Consider the following 18,186-nt stretch of genomic DNA (forward strand, 5'->3'; position numbering starts at 1 on the left):
GTATTTTGTTATGTATCTGTACCATAATTTATTTATCCATTCTTCTGTTAATGGACATTTTGGCTGTTTCCACTTTTGGGTTAGGGTGCTATCAACTTTGTTGTGTATGGCGTTTGGTAAAAATATTACACATTTATGCTGGAAATAGAAAGATGGATCCCATGAACATACATATATACACATGTAAAATTGTTGGGTCCTGGAGGACGTGTGTATTTAGCTTTCATATATTTTGTGAGTTTTCCGAAGTGGTTGTCCCTGTTTCCAACCCTTCAGTAATATATGATGGTCCCAGGTGCTCCGCAGCCTTTCAAAAATTTTATTCTCGTGTTAAAGACGCGTAACATAAAAAATATACTGTCTTAACCATTTTCAAGTGTACAGTTGAGGGATATTAAATATTTTCATAATGTGCAACCGTCACTACCATCCATCTCTATAACTCTTCACTTCGTAAAACTGAAACTGTACTCATGAAACAAGAACCCACTATTTTCCTCCCCTTCCATCCAGTGCCTGGCAACCACCCTATCCTTCTTTCTCTCTATAGTTTTGGCTACTCTAAGTACTATAAGTATAAATAGAATCATAGCATTACTTTTTTTGCAATTGGCTTGTATCAATTAGTGTGTCCTCAAATTTTATCTATGTTGTAGAATATGTCAGAATTTTCATCCTTTTTAAGGCTGAATAATATTTCATTGTATGTATATACCTCATTTGATTATTCATCTGTCGCTGGACACTCGAGTTGCTTCCATGTTTTGTTTGTTGTAAATTATGCTGGCTGCTATGAATATGGGTGTACATACACCTCTTTGAGACCTTCAGTTCTTTTGGGAATGTACCCAGAGGTGGACCTGCTGGATTCTATGGAAATTCTATTTTTAATTTTTTAGGAACTTCCATACTCTTTTCCAAAGGGGCTGTACCATTTTACATTCCTATTCTGCACACATCAAGCTTGTTTACCCATGGAGCTTTCACTCTTGTTCGTCTGCTTGGAGTGCTCTGCCGCCAAGACTTTGCAAGACTAGCCCTTCCTCATCATTGTGTTTCAGCTCGGACAGCATCTCTTCAGAGAGGCCTTGGGACGGAACAGGCATTCTCATTCTCATTACCCTGCTTTTTTTTTTTTTTTTTTTTTTTTTTTGTCATAGCCCTCCTTACAAACTGGCAGGTATTTATTGTAATTTTGTTTCTCCCACCAGCTCGACAACTCCATTAGAGCAAGGATCTTGTCTGTCGTGGTCACCACTGTGCTCCCAGCGCCACTGTGCCCCCAGTACCTGGCACCAGGATGGTGCTCAATAAACGGTTAGAAACCCGCGCTAGGGATTGTGCATTCGCTCTCAGCCAACTCTAACCAGGAGGGAAGGCTGAGGGCCAAGGCCACGGGCTAGGGGGGCGTGGCAGCTCAGCCGGAGGCCCCGGCCACAGCCCCGCCCGTGTCCTTGTTCTCCTCCGCGGGTCTCCATAAAGTTTATTTGGCGGCGCGCCGCGCGAGGGCTTCTGGGAGGGCCGACTTCGGCCAATCAGGTAGCGCGGGCGAGCGGCGCGAGAAGCGGCGGCCGCGTTCTCCAGCCGGGACCCGAGCTGCTGAGACTGCTGCAGTGTCAGGTAAGGGTGTCGGTGTCTATGTCCTTCCCACTCGGGGCTTGTCCTTGAACCAACCCGGGGCCCCGAGGCTGGGCGGAGTCCGGTCCGCACGCTCGGAGCCACGTTGCTCTCACTTCCCGTTCGCCGTCTGGCAGCCGAGCACGCTTGACGCCGGCGACTCATCTCCCTGTCGAACCGTCCCCATTATAGTGTCTGGCAGCGCCCTGGGAGTGCCTTCTATCCGCTCTCTTTTTGAACACGGAGCTTTGGCCTCCTGACTCCCCTCCTCCCTTACTGCGGCGCTCTGCCGCGGCGCGTCACGCCCACACCCGCACCCCCACCCCCACCCTGTGCACAGCGAACCCACTCTGGGTTGGGGCGGCGCCCCTCTCCGCCACAGCACTCCGCCTGCGTGCTCGCCCCTGGGGATGTACCCTGTCCTTCCTCCAAGGGCGGGGGTGTCGACCCTGTTAGCCTTTCCCCACCCTTGGCCTGTCTGCTGTACCCGCATTCAGGGGAATGCTGCTCCGCACGTAGGGACACGCAAGAGATTAGAACCTGGAGATGGCTTGCACTTTCTTGGCCCTCGCTGCAATGCCTGAGTTTACTGGGTTTCTTTAAAAAATTGCGGGACGGACCCCAGGGATCTTCCTTCGGTCAGAGTTTGGACCACCCTTTCACAGATCCGATGGTTTGCCCTTGTCAAGTGAGAAGGAGATTTGGGTTTTTTTTTTGTTGTTTGTTTTGGCCGAATTGCTTTTCAGCATGAGCAAGGATCACCTTTTGTATTCTGTCTGCGGAACCTCAGAGGGTGTCCTTGGGCATCATAGCTTTTCTTTCTTTCAGCTGTTCTTTGTGCATTTGTATTTGGGACATTTGAGTTTCCATTCATGATGAATTTCTCTTCAAGGCTCATAGTTTTAAATACCTATGTATTAGGCTAACAGATCCTCCATTTGTATCTCCAATGGGGGCTTCTCCCTCGACATCTACCCAGCTACCTATTTTCTATCCCTACCGAGATGGATGTTAGTGAACTCAGACTGCACCTGTCAAGAGAGGCCTAGCAAGCTTCCCATCATCTCCCCTCCCAAACTGCTCTTCTTTTTGTTTTTGTTTTTGTTTTCTATCTCGGTAATATAAAAGATCTAGACAATAACCTTTGAGTCACCCTTGACTGCTCTTTTTCTTTCTCATTCCACATCCAGTGCTTACCACCCTGGGCCAAGTCACCACCACCTCTCACCTGGATTATTGAAATAGTCTCCCAGCTGGTCTCCCTGCTTCTGCCCTTGCATTCATGCCCTATTTTTCAGCACAGCAGCTAGAAGGATCCTTTTGAAACGCAGGTCAGATCATATCACTCCTTTACACAAAAACCCTCCAGTGAGTTTCCGTCTTATTTAAAGACAAATGCCTCCTAGTGAGCCATAAGGCTTTACATAATCTGACCCACTGTTACTTTCCCACTCTCACTTTCTGCTGTTCTCCCTTTCCAGATGTCAGACATGCTTTGACCTCAGGGCCTTTCTGCTAGGGGTTCAATATCCATGTGGTTTGCTCCCTCACTTTTTTCAGGTTTTTATTCAGGGATCATGTAGTGAGGCTTTCCCCAGTTTCTGTCTTCATTTCTGCTTCACTTGTTCTTCTTAGCAATTATATTTTAGTTATTCACCTTGTGTATTGTCTTTCCCTTCCAGAATGTGAAGGGCAGAGTGTTTTTATCTGTTTTGTTCCCTGATAATCTTCAGCACCTAGATCTGGCACGCAGTAGGTGCTCAATAAATGCTAAATAAACGAATGTTCCTGGCACCTTTAGAGACTTGGAATACAGTGATGAATTAAACAGTCCTGCCCTCGTTGGACTGATGTTCCTATGGAGGACACCGCCAGCAATAAACAAACAAATATAGAGTGTAGTATCAGACTATTTTTAAAAGGAGGACAAGGATTTCTGAACAGATTGAAATGAGAGAGGAAGTGATGGGGATATCTGGGGCGAGAGCATTCCTGGAAGGGGAATACCAAGTGCCAAGACCCTGAGGTGGGAACAGTTGCAGAAGTGGTGAGCTTGAGTGTCTGAATCTGTTTCTTGATGGACTGAAGTAGAAAATAAGGTAGAAATACAGATGTTCCAAAGAGGGGGAGAGGTCATCAGAGACCCAGAGGTGAGGGTCCAAGGGGTATTCAGGGAACAAGCCACTTTAATTCATCAAACATGTATTTGGTACCTATTTAATGCTAAACTTGGCTGCTGAGGGTTCAGAGTTGAGCAGTCTGCCTTACAGGAATTTGCCATGTAGAGGAGACAAACATGGGAAGAAATAATTACAACTATTTCACCAGAGAAGAACAGTAACAGAAGGTTCAGAATAGTGTGGGAGGGGTGTGGGATGGGGAGGACTGCCCTAGCTGACTTTGCAGGATACATAGGAGTTCCCCATGTGACAGTGTAGGCTTGGGATGTGTTATAGCAGAATATGCAGCTGCATATGCAGGAGTACGAAGGGAGGAAACAGTGAGAATCACCCCCAAGAGTAGAGACTTACTAGGGTATCTTTGGGGGAAGGGGAGTGAGAGATGTGGATGGTAAAAGTGACAGTGTCAGAATGCATGCATTTCCTCCTGGAGAGGATGGAAGGTGTCCCTGGTGAGATTAAGGCAGGGGAGCATTTCAGAAAGACTTCTTGCTAAGGGGAGGGTGAGTTAGAGGAACAAGAGGTAGTCAGGAGAAAAGCTTGAGGGTCAGACCGGGGGCGAGAGAGATGAGGATTGCCTTTCGCAAAAGGTTTGAGAGGTAGACCTGGATATTGGCTGGATGTTAGGAGCAGAGGAAGGCGACCCTCATGTGATTCCCGGGTGGTTTCTGGCTGACTTGCTGGATGCTAATAGTTTTACCGAGAGACTGGGAGCCCAGGAGGAGAAATTGGTGGTGTTGGTAGCTAAGAGGAGAGAGAAGTGATGAGTTTGGTTTGGGACATGTGTAGTTTGAGGCACCCATGGGTCATCCAGGTGCAGATGTCAGGTGGACAGTTGGAGGTACTAGTTCAGGGGAGAGAGCTGGCCTGGACATAGAATAATTTCTACCAAACCCTTGTTTTGATAAATTAGGGTTCTTATCTGGGCCCAGATAGTCCTCAGGGGTCTTTGGGTGGCCTTTTGGAGGAGGGGTCCTATGAGCCTCCTGCCATTGTATCTTCAAGAGTGTGTGTGTGGTTCTGTAATGTGCACATGTGTACACGAACATTAGACTCACAGATGTCTGTGCCCATTCGAAATATTAATAATCACTGGTAGGGGTTCTAGTTGAAGCCATGGCCAAAGGTGGATCTTATCCAGAGAAATACACAGTGTGGGAAGAGGAGGTCCAAGGATAGAAGCTTGGCATTTAAGGGATGGATAGATGTAGAAGCCACAGCAGAGGAGGCTGAGGGAGGGAAAAGCTGGGAGAGCAGGAGGCGAACCAGGGAAAGGTGGCATCTTCAAGTCAAGGGAGGAGAGTGTTTCAGGAAGAAAGGAATGGTCAGGGTGTCAGAGGCTGAGAGGAAGGGTTGAAAGTCCATTGGACTTAGCAGTTAGGTCAGTGGTGGCTGCAGAGAAATGGGGAAGATAGTGAGGCAAGCAGAAGTTAGGTTGCAGCGGGTGATGTGTGGATGAGGCATGACAAAGGATGGCCATCTTTTTTGAAGAGAGAGTGAGAGCTGGAGGAACGTGTGGGATTGAGGATTTGTTTGTTTTTGTGTTTGTTTATTTTTTGAGAGAGAGAGCAAGAGCGCATGTGCACACGCATGAGTAGGGGAGGGGCAGAGAGAGAAAGAGGGAGACACAGAATCCGTAGCAGGCTCTAGGCCCTGAGCTGTCAGCACAGAGCCCAATGCGGGGCTCAAACACATGGACCACAAGATCATGACCTGAGCTGAAGTCGGATGCTTAACTGACTGAGTCACGCAGGCACCCCAAGGAATTGTTTTTAATCTTTTAATTTTAGAATAATTTTAGATTTACAGAAAATATGTAAGATTAGTACAGAGTTCTCTGTACTCCTCACCCAGTTTCCCCTACTGATGAGGAATTATCTTAGGAGAGGAGACACCTGAACTCTAGGAGAAGCCGCCAAAGACAGCCATCATTTCCTGAGCTCTGGCTGTGTGCAAGTCCCCGCCACGGGCTTTGCCTGCATAATCTAACGTCATCCTCACAACGGCTCTCTGATGTCTAAATCTGTTCCCTTCCTGGTCTTTCTCATTTCAGTAAGTGGCACATTCATGCTCCTGAGTTACCTACTTAGGCCTAAAACCTCGGCATCGTGTTCGACTTCTTTTCTCTCACGCTCTACATAAGTGATTCATATTTACGCGAAATCTATTCTTAAAATGTATACGTGAGTCAGTCTCTTCCGCCACTACCATCCTGGTCCATACCACTCTCCTGTATCACATCTGGGTAGTAAGAGCAGCCTCCTGACTGGTCTCCCTGTTTTTACTTTGTGCCCTTCCTCCCTGCAGTCTGTTCTCCGTGCAGAAGTGGGAATGAGCCTTTGAAAAGGCTTAACCCTTTGGTAGTTCCCATCACACACAGACGAAAATCAGACGTTCTTATTACCATGTGCTGTGAAACCTACACCATGGAGCCCCTGCCGTAACCCCTCTCCCACCACTTTTCCCTGTCATGTTGTGCTTCAGTCATGTGGCCTCCTGTTCTTCTTCACATACGCTAAATTTGCTTTTGCCTTGAAGCTTTTGCAATCGCCGTTTCCTTTGCAAGAACATTCTTCCAGATATCAGTATAGCTCACTCCTTTATTTCATTTAGGTCTTTGTTCAGGTTTCCTTTTTTTAAAAATGTTTATTTATTTACTTTGAGAGAGAGAGGAGAGTGCAGGTGAGGGAGGGAGGGGCAGAGAGGATGAGAGAGATTCCCAAGCAGGCTCAGCAGCTGTCTGCGCAGAGCCCAACACGAGGCTTGAACTCACGAACCGTGAGATCATGACCTGAGCCAAAACCAAGAGTCGGACGCTTAACCGACTGATTGACCTAGGCCCCCCCGAAGGTTTCCTTTTTTTTTTTTTTTTTTTCAACGTTTTTTATTTATTTTGGGACAGAGAGAGACAGAGCATGAACGGGGGAGGGGCAGAGAGAGAGGGAGACACAGAATCGGAAACAGGCTCCAGGCTCCGAGCCATCAGCCCAGAGCCTGACGTGGGGCTCGAACTCACGGACCGCGAGATCGTGACCTGGCTGAAGTCCGACGCTTAACCGACTGCGCCACCCAGGCGCCCCCCGAAGGTTTCCTTTTTAAAGAAGCTTTGCAGAACACCCCAGCTAAAGCAGTGCCACTGCTCATTCTGCCACATTTCCCTGTTTTATCTCCTTGTGAGCACTTACCAATACCTGGCATCATTTGTCTATTTGTTTATTTTAATTGTCTGTCTCCTAACAGACACAAGTGTTTTGAGTCCCAGAACCTTGTCTGGTTTTTCCACAGCTCCATCCCCAGTGCCTTGAACAGATAGTACCTAGCACATGGGAGATGCTTAATAAATATTTGTTAAATGAAGGAAGATGGGGCTGTGACTTTGGTGGACCCAACAAGGTCAGCATAGGAATTTGAACAATAGGAGTCAGGCTGGCTGGGTCCAGGGACCCAGAGGAGGTCCCACAGGACCAGCCAAGAGGATTCTTGTCTTTCCATCAGATAGAAATCAAACATGAGCCGAGAGGAAGTGAGAGCAGAGTTTCCTGAAGACGCAGAGTGCAGATACAAATGGAGCATCTGGGAGACTCAGAAAGGAAAGACGAGGGAGTGTCATCTATGCTGGGGGGCTGGGGTTCTTACTGAGGATTGTGATCCGTTCGTTGTAAGTGCTTCTTTAGGCATCTGGGAACTGGTTAAAATGGACAAGTGTTTAGGTGTCCTCTATAAGCCGCTTATGCCCTGGGGCCAAGGGTCTTGGTAAATCAGTGGTCTGGAAAACATACATAACAGCCTCGCTGGTCACTCCTTAGATGTTGTCTCTTGCGCTGGAAGACTCCGAAGAAATCATTAACTCAAGAATCATTAAATCAAGAAATCATTCACAAGGAGGACATGCACTGTCTGGACTATAAGACGCGTGTAAGGCGGGGGCTCAGGCCTTAGCAAGAATGAAGGCAGCAAAAAAGCAGTCTTTCATGGGGTCCCTTCTGTTTCCCTAATCTCAGTTAGATATTCTTGGCAAAGTTTGTGGAAGTTTATTCTGTCAGTCAGTGACTGTGTTGGGGAATCTAGCTGCTGTTCAAGGACATTGTCGGAGTTAAGAAAAGTAAAGCTACAGAATGCTTTAAACTTTAGGCTTTTTGGAAGAGATGGAGAGTCTTGATATAAATAGACAATAACATAAAACAAATGAAGGAGAGTGATATCAGCACAATGGCAAGCTAAGAGGTCCTGATGCCTGTCTCTGCATAAAAACAACAGAACAACTAACAAAAACCACATATTGACAAAAATAGGTCTGTGAGAGCTCCACAGTGACACAAGGCAGCTGCAGACACCCTGTGGAGCACCAAAACTGAGGATTGGCTACATGGAAATCTGTAAGGCAGATAAATGAACAGAATTTAGGTGAGAGGAGATTTTTGTGGGATGGATATTTAGGAAAACCATTTGGTAGGTAGGACTTGAATTGGTGGTAAAAATAATAGCTGAGGATTATTGCGTGGTTATTATGTGGCCTGTGAAGAAGATATAGCTCTTTTTCCATTTCACAGATGGGGCCTAGCAAGAGTAATTAACTTGCCCAAAGGCGCCTCACCGGAGAGTGGAGGGGCTGGCTGGAGCTCAGGGGTACAGTGGAAGGTGGGGAAAATGGCATGAGCAGGGCGTATGTAAGGATGGTTAGGAGCAGAGTAAATCGGGTAACTGGTACATAGGGTTTAATCAAAAGCAGTGCCTCGTCTGCATCCCTGTGAGTGGAAGGCATTGAGGCTTTTGAGCAGGAGCAACATAGGGAAAGTGATGGTGGAAAGATTGAGGCAACCACAGCAAGCAGAGTGACGTGGGAGTGGAGTGGGAGGGGCTCGAAGACATCCTGGTGTCTCTCAAGAACTTGGATTTAAAAGGGTGGAAGTCTGGCCTCCTGTAATGGTGAATAAGATAGAAGCAGCAGTTAGACTAACTTCATCGTGGTCGTCATCTCCCAATATGGGCAGAGATACGCATGTTACATTGTAGATCTTAAACTTACCCGTTGTTCTGTATCAATTATATCTGAATAAAGCTGGGGGAGGAAGGCAAGTACCTTTTGCTATCTAAATTTGTTAAGTAATGAGAGTTGGGATAGCAGATTTGGAGAGTGAAGGCTATCTTGTCATCTGAATCTAAAGTATTTGGTTTCCTGAGTTTTTGTTAGGGAGGAACAGTGGTTTGGATAGTGAGAAATACCTGTCTGCTTTCTCTCAAAAAATATATCTGCATCTCTTTGGTTTCTGAGTCTGGAAGTCAGAGAGTACCTGTATATAAACCATCTGAAGTCATGTGCAGATGTAAAGGAGAAGGGCGAGTTAAAACCAGAGAGAGAGGGAGTGAGAGCGAGAGAGAAGCCAGGGGACAGAGTGAAGGAGATGAGGAGGGCAGGTCTTGGGCGGGGGGAGCTGGGGGGGGGTTTACTGCATTTTGAGATGTGCCAGATGTGACAGTTACGTGCTTGAGTGGAAATGCATAGGCAGTGCCTGGAAACTCTGGGTTGCAGTGTGAGTGCAGGGCGCAGAGTGGGAGTGTGGATTTGATAGTCATTGCCATCGAGGATTCAGGGCCACTGGTGAGACAGACGCTCCGAAGTAGGGGATGTACAGCAATTTAGAAATGAACAAGTTGTTGGGGCACCTGGGTGGCTCAGTGAGTTAAGCGGTTAAGTGTCTTACTTGATCTCAAGGCTCGTGGGTTCGAGCCCTGTGTCGGGCAGGCTCTGTGCCGACAGCTCAGAGCCTGGAGCCAGCTTTGGATTCTTGTCTCCCTCTCTCTCTGCCCCTCCCCCACTTACACTCTGTCTCTCTCTCTCTCTCAAAAAGAAATAAACATTAAAAATTAAAAAAAAAAATTAACAAGTTGTTTGAAGTTAGACAAGGTCACATATAGCCATGGAAAAGAATTCAGACTGACAGAGGTATAAATGGAAAATCCCAACTCTTCCCTTTGCTTTCTGGAGGTAATGCTAAGGTACATTTCTCGCTATGTAATGTTTCTTTTCTGTGAATTTTCTGTGAATTATCTTAAGTGTATAGCTCAGTGAATTTTTACGTATTTATCCAATCATGTGACCACTAACCATATTGAGATATGGAACATTTACAGCGTGAGCTGCCATAATAAAATACCATAAACTGGGTGGCTTAAATAGCAGAAGTTTATTTTGTCACAGTTCTGGAGGCTGGGAGTCTGAGATCAGAGTGCCAGCGTTGTCGGGTCCTGGCGAAGACCTGCTTCCTGGTTGTTAGATGGCTGCTATCTCACTGTGTGCTCACATGTTCTTTCCTGGTTGAATGTGGTGGTGGGGTGGGTAGGAAGCAAGCTCCCTGGTGTCCTTTAGTAAGACACTAATCCCTTCATAAGGGCCCCATCTTCATGACCTCATCTGAACCTAATTCCCTTCCAAAGGTCCCTTCTCCAAATACCATCACATTGGGTCTTAAGGCTTCAACATAGGAATTTTGGAGGGGCACTTTATAGTCGATAGCACCCGGAAAGTTGTGTTCTCCTTTCCAATCGGTTACTCCCGTGCCCCCACCCTAGAAGAGCCAGTGTTCTGATTTCTACCACCGTAGATTTAGTTTTTTCTGTTCTTAAAATCCATGTAAATGCAATCGTGCAGTATGTGTTTTTTCTTTAAAATAAATCTGGCTGCTTTAGTTAACCACTGTGTCGGCAAAATTTATCCGTATTCCACATAGCTGTAGTTCAGTCTTTCCTGTTGCTGTGTGGTATACCAGGGTATGAATATGCTGCCATAAAAATCTCAAATGCGATACTTCTGTCTGTACAATGGTGTTTTTTGTTGTTCGTTTGTTTTGTGTGTGTTTTGTTTTTTTAAAGTGACATAGCATTTATTCAACTTTATTTTATTTATTTATTTTTTTATATATAATTTATTGTCAAATTGGTTTCCGTACAACACCCAGGGCTCATCCCAACAGGTGCCCTCCTCTATGTTTTAAGATTATTTGGTGGTGGTGGAGGGCTCAGACTTTTATTAGAATCTGATAAAAGCTGTAGTGCTTTTCTTATATTAAGAAAAACAGAATACATGTATTTCCAGGGTTTCCTAGTGACTTTGATGTCGGTGTCATGGCCTTCAGGACAATAAGCTTTCCTTGGTTTACAGCAGGGTTTCTCAGCCTCGGCATTATATTTGAGCCATATAATTCTTTGTTGTGGAGGCTGTGCTAGGTATTGTGGTATGTTTAGCTCCACCCTCGACCTGTACCCTCTAGATGTCAGTGGTATGTGGCCTTTCTCCCTGAATTGTGACAACCAGAAATGTCTCTAGATATTGCCAGTGACCTCTGGGGAGGCAAAATTGCCCTCAGTTGGGAAACATTGGTTTAGAGAAAAAAGCCAGAGCCAAAGACCTTTTAGAGGCTGATTTGGTGATCTTCCCTGCTTATGCCAGTTGTAAGATGTGGCCGGTGTCATTAATTTCCATCACCACTCAAATGAGGCTGCTCCTTCTAAGGACACATTAAGTGAGTTTAGAGACTGACTAAAGGGGCGCCTGGGTGGCTCAGTCGGTTAAGCATCTGACTTCGACTAAGGTCATGATCTCACGGTTCCTGAGTTTGAGCCCTGCATCAGACTCTGTGGTGACAGAGTGGAGCCTGCTTGGGATCTTTCATCTCCCTCTCTCTCACTGCCTCTCCCCTGCTTGTGTGCTTTTTCTCTCTCTCAAAAATAAACATTAAAAAAAAAAAAAGACTGACTTAAAATCTCTACATTTGTAGGAGCAGTCTCATAGGAATTACCTGAGCCAACCCCATCACCTCAGTGGTGATGAGACTGCAATCCAGAGAGGGGGAAGGGCTAGCCCCAGGGCCAGAGGCTGATGTGGGGCAGAGCCAGTGCACAGTTCTTCCATTCCAGGCCCAGCTTCTACTCTGCTATTGCACTGGACAGCCCACTGGACTGCTGAGAGTTTATCAGAAACTTCCCTGGGGGATACTTGATGTTTTTATATGATGCCAGGTTGCTCCTCTTTGCTCACTGGATATGAAACAATACAAGGGGCATTTTATGTATCAGGAAAGCTGATACTGTGCCTTCTTTACTGCAAACACTGAGTCAGCCAGGCCAGTGCTAGTCCCGAATCACCCAGCTCTTTCATTTCACTCTGTCTAGGGTAATTTGTTTTAGCTCTTTGTTTTCTCCAGAAGTCTACCTTCTGAGTAATGATGAGATCCAAGTCTCTTTTACTTAGTCTCATGGGACTAGAAAGAATTATCCAACAACAGATTTTTTTCATCCTTTTCCTAAAGGCATCTGAAACAATAAATAGTATCTGTTAAGATGCAGTTTTTCTCTTTGGTTGTTGTTGTAATTGACAGCTGACCGATACAGCAAAAAGTGGAATGATAACCAAGGTTTACATTTTCAAAAGAAGAGAGGAAAGCAACACCAGTCTTAAACTTTTGATACCTCGGGTGAGGCTTTACTCATTAATCTTTGGTGCTGAATATTGAACACACTTCTCTTTCGTTTTAATCCTATTAAGCCCAATTAATAAGAAGGTTTGAGGGCAAGATTTCTTCTTGAAATGAAATGCTAGATTTCTTTTGAATCACACCTTCATTGTGGAAACTTGAAGTTCTAATAAAAACCACATTTGATAGTGGGTAATATACATTTAAAAATTATAACTGTCTATCAGAAGTTCTTACTGAATGATAATGAAGTTGTGCTTAAGTAAGTTATAATTTAGTATCAAATATTTACTAGAAGATTTTTTTGAAGCAGAGATGTTTATAATTAAATGACAAAATGTTGCCAAATTGGCAACTTTGGAATAAAAGCTAAAATAACATTTTACAATGATGTAAATCAGTAGAGTTTATAAAATCCTTTCTGTGTATCATCAACCCCTTGAAGTAGTTAGGGATTATCATCCTCTTTTTATAGATGAGGAAATTGAGAGGAAAGATTTGGATTTTATCCCAGGGGTAAATCGACCTACTTTAAGCCAGTAAGCGAACATTGTAGATTCAAACGAGGTGCTTCAGAGTCCACTCTTCTCCTGTCTACCCATTCTGTTTTAAATATGTATATGTGTGTTTTTACTTATTTTACTGTCACATTAAAACTTTTAAAAATAATTTTCAAAAAGGAGTAACATTGTTAATTGTATATTTTGAAGAGAAGAAAAGAGGTGTAAGTAGCACCAGTTATTTCCTCTGAAGTATACACCCCCCCCCCCCCCCCCCCGCCAAAGCATCTGCAAAATAGAGCAGGCTAAAAGTGCATTTTTTAGATTCCAAGATCTTTGTAGTTGAAAGAGATAATATTTGGGTGTGTGGTAAGATTAGAATTTCACAGTGAGTACTTAGAAGTACTGCTTGAGTGTATTGACATTCTGCAGGGAAAATAGTTGGTGTCATTTCCCTGTGCAGTCACCGAACTGAGAGAGATTCCTTTAAGACTGAAGCAAAGACAGAGGCCCTTGCTTTATCTTTTCATCTCTTTGTTACCCCTTCATATTCCTTGGATAACTGTTCTGTTTGGATTGTGGGTGATAAGGAAAAGGGAAAATGCACATGGGTTTGATATGTTGCCCTGTCCTTGAAAAGGGCAGGGAGTTCCCTCTAGCATTCTGTGCGTTAAGTCAGAAGAACACTTTCTGGATAGATTTCATCATTTACAAAACGGATTTCTTCCCCCCAAATCTGCTGTCTAAATAAACACCTTACAGAGGGAAGGGGGATGACAACAGGCCTGTTGTGTTAATCTTTACACGGTAGTGTTTTCACTGCTAGTGAGGGAGCTGTGCCAGGGGCATATAGCCAGTAAGCGTTGAACCTGGATTTACTTACCAAGTCTAGCTCAGATTTACCTAGGCGAAATAGGGGTTGGCAAACTATAACGTGTAGGCCTGAGAAGCTAAAAAGGGTTTTTACATCTTTAAATTGTTGGGAAAAAAATCCAAAGAAGAATATTTTATGACAAGTGAAAATTATATGAAATTCATATTTGAGTGGTCATGATTAAAATTTTATCGGAGCACGGCCATGCTCATTTGTTTACCTATCATCCAGTTTCAAGCCCAGCCGTGCAGGTGCAACAGAGAATGGCCCACAAAGCCTAAAATAATTTGCTGTCTGGCCCGTTACAGAAGAAGCTTGCTGACCCTTGCCCTAGCATACCAGTCTCAAAGACTAGAAACTGGAAAAGAGTTTGGTAGACAGGATGGATGGCTATGAGGCTCTTTCACTCTTTCCCTTGTTTTCGGTCAGCTTTGAGGTACTGGAGGTGCTCGTTTATGGAAATATGTCCTATAAGTATCATGGGTTCACAGCCACCTCTGAGATGACCCAGTGGTTTTTAAACCGTGGTTCCCCAGCTTGGGGGTCCACAAAGCCCTGGGAAAGTGGGAAGGCACATTCTACTTGTGGCTGATGCTTTAGAAGAAAAGACACTAATGAACTAATAATTAATATCAGAAAACAGATGTGTAGACATTTTAATACAATAAGCATGAATACTGTAAGAAACTGAGAATCAGACCATCTGCAGAATCCTGAAGGGGCCACTCTGAGAATACTGATTTAAAATGGTCTAGAAGTGTTGAGCAGTTTGAATATTTAATTATCCATTTGGAAGGGAAAAATACCCTTCGTGTGTTTCCTTCGCTGTCACACTACTCTACTTCACCACCACAGCGCTTCACTTTTGACACCCAGTGTGTGGGTTTTCCACACATCAGGCAATTTTCAGATTGCCTGCGCACCAGCTGGCTGTTACAGTTTAACTCACTTCTGGCACCGTGTACCTGGAGATAGCGGCAGATCCCACCAGTTAAGGGTCCAGTCCCACAGAACCGTGCCCACCTCCCATCCCCCTCTTTCGGAAGCCAGTCGCGAAGCCAGGTTGCTACATGTGCTTCTGACCTGCCGGCTCTAGATCTGGGGTTCCCGCGACCCTCTCCTCAGGTTCGACTAATTTGCCAGAGGGGCTCACAGAGCTCAGAGAAACATTTACTTACGTGTTTACAAGTTTATTATAAAGGATACGGATGGACACCCTGATAGATACTTAGGGTGGGGTCTGGAAGGGCCCCTGAGTACAGGAGCTTCTGTCCCTATGGAACTGCCAGCCAGGCACCACCCTCCAAGCATGTGGTCACCAACCCAGAAGCTCAGCAGATCTCATCGTTCAAGAGTTTTTGTAGAGTGGCCGGGGCTGAGAGTTCCAGCCCTCTAATCGTTTGGTCTTTCTGGTGACTAGCCCCATCCCAAGGCTGTCCAGGATGCCCCATCCCCAAGTCACCTCATTAACATAAGCTCAAGTGTGTTCAGGTGGAGCTCCTTGTGAGTTGCAAAGACTCCCAATCTCAGGATATTCCAAGGGTTTTAGGAGCTTTGTGCCAGGAACTGAGACAAAGACCAAATAAATTTTTTATTATACTACACTACTCTTTTCTGGCTTGATTAAATATTTAACATGGTTATATTGCGATTGTAAAAATCACCATATTTTTCATAATTAAGACACATCTTAGTAGCAAATAAACTGAAATTATTTGATGCATTTTTGCTCTGCCTTTTTATTTAGTTCATCTCATCCTGTAAGCAATTTGGGGATTTTTTTTTCCCTCTCGCTAAAGGATGTGTATGTGTCCAGAAGGGGACAGTTTTTGGGCAGCGAGTGACAGGTGAGTGCTGACTAATTTGAGATGGAAGTCCGCTCAGCCCTTGATTTCACCTGTAGGGAAGAGCTGTCTATAAAGCTGTGGGCTCTAATTTTTTCCTCTGCTTAATTTTTTCAGCATCCTCTAGGTGTGGTGAAGAGATCTGGATTACAGGGACTTTGCACTAAGAGCATTCTTCTAGTATAGTGGGGTGCCCTACTGTGGCCTCTGAAAAGCCTTGGGTTATTGTCTTTCATTTTGGGAGTAACTTTTTTATTGAAGTATGATACACAGTCTGAAAAGTACACGAATCATGAGTCCAGCTCAGTGAATTTTCTCAAAGTGAACACACTGTTAAGCAGCACTCAGCTTAAAAAAACCAGAAAATTAGCCTCTCAGAAGCCTCCCTTCTGTCTCCCCCTCCCCCCCTCCCCAAGAGTAACCAGTCTTGCTTTCTAATAGCAGTGATAAGGTAGCCTTTCATTTTAAAACTTTTGGTTGCCGGTGTCTGAGGAGGTCTGTGGAGACTCAGGAAGACTTCTGCTACGAAGCATGGGAGAGGTTTGATGCTCAGGGCCCTGGTATCCTGCGATGCTTTCTGAAGCACCTGTCAGTGTTTCCAAATTCCTCTCCTGATCAGGCTCAGTCATTGCTGACAGAGGCGCCCTGGTGTTGCGGCTTTGTCCTTGCTGGCCGTTTCCCATCCAGCCCCAATTTTGCTGCCTTGACTGTTCGACGTTCCACTTCCGTGGGTCCTCTGTGTGGCATTTTCCTGTCTCCCTCTTCCATACCTCACCAAGGATACAGCTGGCATCCAGTCTCTGCATGTGTCTTGGCCAGATTTCCCAACATAAAGCTTGGACTTTGTCCCTTCCTACCCCCAGTTCTCTCTTGGACAAGGTTAGTAAGGTTATTTGCTTGATCATCGTTCAGTATCTTGAGTCAAAATGGATATTTGGTTGGTTTAACGCACTTATTTTATGGCTAACTTGATATTTGTTTTGTGGAAGAGATAAAGTTTTTCTTATATTTATGATATTAATTGTGAATTAAAAATTTTTAATGAAATGGGATGGGATGATGACTACATCGCAGTATAGATTTGGAAGCCCTCATAACGTTTTTATAAATTAATATCCACTGGTTGAGTTATAATGCAGGATAGATCCAGTTTTTCCCAAATATGGCATTAAATATATAGGTCTTTTCTCTCAGACAGACGTGGAACAAGCTTATTTTCAGCTCTGAAGTTGAATAATGATATTTTTTCTATATATTTATTCTTCTGGTTTGGAATTCTGTTCACCTGAAAACTGAGCTGTTTCTTCTAAAATTCCACTGGTTTTTGTCTGGGTATTTAGAGGGAAAGTACCAGTCTGGACCAAGTGTGATCTGAATTCCTGGCATTTATACTGTCACTGCCTTATGCTGTGCAGCCTCAGAAATGTTAAGTATCAGTTGGTAGTCGGAAGGGAATGTTTTTGCTCTGGTCTTTGCTTGCCAGTGGGTGCTGATTTGGCAGGAGAGTGCAGGAAGCCTTCAAGAAGAACAGACTCTCCACAAATGGAAGAATAAAACTATTCATTCCACAAATGAGCACCTACTATGTGCCAGGTGCTGTTCTAGAAGCTTGGGATTCATTAGAGAACAAAACACACAGAATCCCTGTCCTTGTGCAGCTTATGTTCTAGCAGGGGTGACAGTCAGATGGGGGAGTGCTAGGGACAGTTGCAGCTTGCGCTCCTAAATATTTTGTTCCAGGTTGGCATCAAAGGCCAGGTGACAGTTGAGCTGAAACAGAGAGACAGGGAGTCAGTCAGGAGTGAATCTGGGAGAGGAGCATTCTAGATAGAGGAAACAAGGGGTAGAAAGGCTCTAGGGCAGGAATGTGCTTGACCCGTTGGGGGAGTAGCACAGGGGCCCCAGGGGGACTGGAGCCCAGGAAAGGAAAGGGGGACAGGGCTGGAGATAAGTCTGGAAGGTAAGAGGAAGGGAGGCTGCTTCTGTAGGGCTTCACTTTGTACAAAAGGTTTAAGCAAAGGAAGGATGTGGCCTGACTTTGAAAGGATCAACTAGACTGTAGGAGGCAAGGGCTGAAGCAGGGAGGCCAGGGAAGAGGTGATAGTGACTTGAATGGGTGCAGGTGGTGGGATGAGGTAGATTCTGGGTGCATTTTGTGGGTAGACTTGAAAGGCTTTGTTGGCCTGGATGAGTCATGGAGGCCTTCAAAGATTTTGGCCCAAGCAGCTGAGTAGTGGTGGCTCCACCCAGAGAAGGCCAAGGAGCGCGTTTTGTTGACAAGAGATTAGAGCTCAGCTTTAGACATATTAAGTTTAAGATGGTGCTTTTAGAGATTCAGCTTTTAGTTTATCATGGTCAAATAATTCTATTAACTTTTAAAAGTCTTATTTTTGGGGCCATATTAAAGTAAAATGTGAATTTATTTTGCATTTATTATTTACACTCATATCCATCATTCTACGTCTTTGTAGGGGCACGTCATTTGAGAAGTTGAGCGTTTCCTTTGTCTGAATTTGTCCGACGTGGATGCAAAATGTTAGATGTATTTTTCCTGTTTTTTTCCTTTTTTATTCGTTTCTTTTGAAATATTTATTCATTTTCTGAGAGAGAGAGAGCGAACACAAGCAGAGGAGGGAGAGAGAGAAAGAGAGGCAGACACAGAATCTGAAGCAGGCTCCAGGCTCTGGGCTGTCAGTATAG

At 44.8% G+C, this 18,186-nt stretch overlaps 1 protein-coding gene across 1 annotated transcript in view; it reads left to right on the plus strand.

The window, feature by feature from the left end:
- The first annotated feature begins 1,543 nt into the window (after positions 1-1,543).
- Positions 1,544-18,186, plus strand: part of NUP93 (nucleoporin 93) — a 104,004-nt gene continuing 87,361 nt past the window's right edge. Inside the window, exon 1 of the mRNA XM_047078431.1 lies at positions 1,544-1,620. The gene's annotated coding sequence lies outside the window, so the exon portion shown is untranslated. The remainder of the gene's footprint in view (positions 1,621-18,186) is intronic.

This window comes from Lynx rufus, unplaced genomic scaffold, assembly GCF_022079265.1.
Source record: "Lynx rufus isolate CCGP_SWC_20201006 ecotype Redwood Valley unplaced genomic scaffold, mLynRuf1.p SCAF_16, whole genome shotgun sequence".
In the NCBI taxonomy this organism is placed as follows: domain Eukaryota; kingdom Metazoa; phylum Chordata; class Mammalia; order Carnivora; family Felidae; genus Lynx; species Lynx rufus.